The sequence below is a fragment of the Tupaia chinensis genome, unplaced genomic scaffold, assembly GCF_000334495.1.
Source record: "Tupaia chinensis unplaced genomic scaffold, TupChi_1.0 Scaffold000007_1, whole genome shotgun sequence".
NCBI classification, from domain to species: domain Eukaryota; kingdom Metazoa; phylum Chordata; class Mammalia; order Scandentia; family Tupaiidae; genus Tupaia; species Tupaia belangeri.
The window spans coordinates 2,608,962-2,610,128 of NW_006159436.1; the positions used below are offsets into that span (position 1 = coordinate 2,608,962).

Here is a 1,167-nt window from a genome sequence, read left to right on the forward strand (position 1 = left end):
ATATATACATATTTTATTTATTTTTTTCTCCCAGGTGGTTCTGTGAGTTTAAATGTATTATTTTACTTAACAGCAATAAAAAAAAAGTTTCCCAAGAATGTATTTTTCATTTCTTCCTTTCTTTCTTTTTTGGCTTCCTTTCTTAATTTACCCAAGACATCTTTAGTAGTTGTGGAAGCCAAAAGTTTTACCACTGTTTCACCAGATACACTACTTTTACCCAAAACTCCATCACTCTTGAGTTCTAGGGCCTTGGGAAGGCATCAAGAGAGCTCAGCCCTAGTCTCTTCTGAGGAAGGAGCTGCAATAGCTACATTCATGGCTTCAGTTGTTCCATCTGTCATAGGATTTTATTTGGAGCCAGGTTTCGCATGGATGGCTATGGTGACAGCCTTTAGGTTCAGCTGCCATTGGAGCTAAGGGAAGAGCTGGTCTCTCTGCTTCCTTGTTCCAACTTTCACCCTTGCTCCATGCACTGGCTTTCTTAGGCACCTCAGTGCCACAAGGGAGCCGAACACCCAAGCTCCAGGTCCCGTTCAGAATGCCTCACCCGGCTGCCCAGCCTGAGCATCCCAGTCTGTGGAGGCGATGTGAGACTGGTCTGGCTCCAGAAGGAAAATAGTTTTCCTTTAAATTACGCAAGTGATCCTACAACTTCATAAACATTTAGAAAATTTAAAAAGCAAAAAGGAAAATGTAGAGCCAGCAAGTGGCGTGGAGGTTAAGGTGCTTAGATCCCACGTTGCCGACTACACAGTTTGAGTCCCTTACTCGGTGGCTTGAAAATCACACTGTGTGTGTGTATGTGTGTGTGCCCAAAATCCCAAGAGGAGAATGGAGAAGGTGTGTGACCACCCTCCCCCCCGCTCCGTGATTTCTCATCCCCCTCCTCCTGTCTTACCCTATAGCAAAACAATAAAAAAGGAAAAAGTAACAATTACTTATCTAATATCCAAGGACAGGCATTTTTTACATTTGGTGTATATTGTAGTTGTTTACACAAACATATATGTTTAGATGCATACAGCTGTTTTGTTTTGGTTGGGAGGTGATGTGCACACACACACACACACACACACACACACCTGGTGTGTCTTCCAAACCACCAGGTTCAGGACTCAAACCACGCAGTTGGCCATGGGGTTGGCCAGCTGCCTTAGCCACCAT

At 44.0% G+C, this 1,167-nt stretch overlaps 1 pseudogene; it reads right to left on the reverse strand.

The window, feature by feature from the left end:
• Positions 1 to 128: 128 nt before the first annotated feature.
• On the reverse strand, positions 129 to 571 carry LOC102477330 (UPF0235 protein C15orf40-like; annotated as a pseudogene).
• Positions 572 to 1,167: the final 596 nt, after the last annotated feature.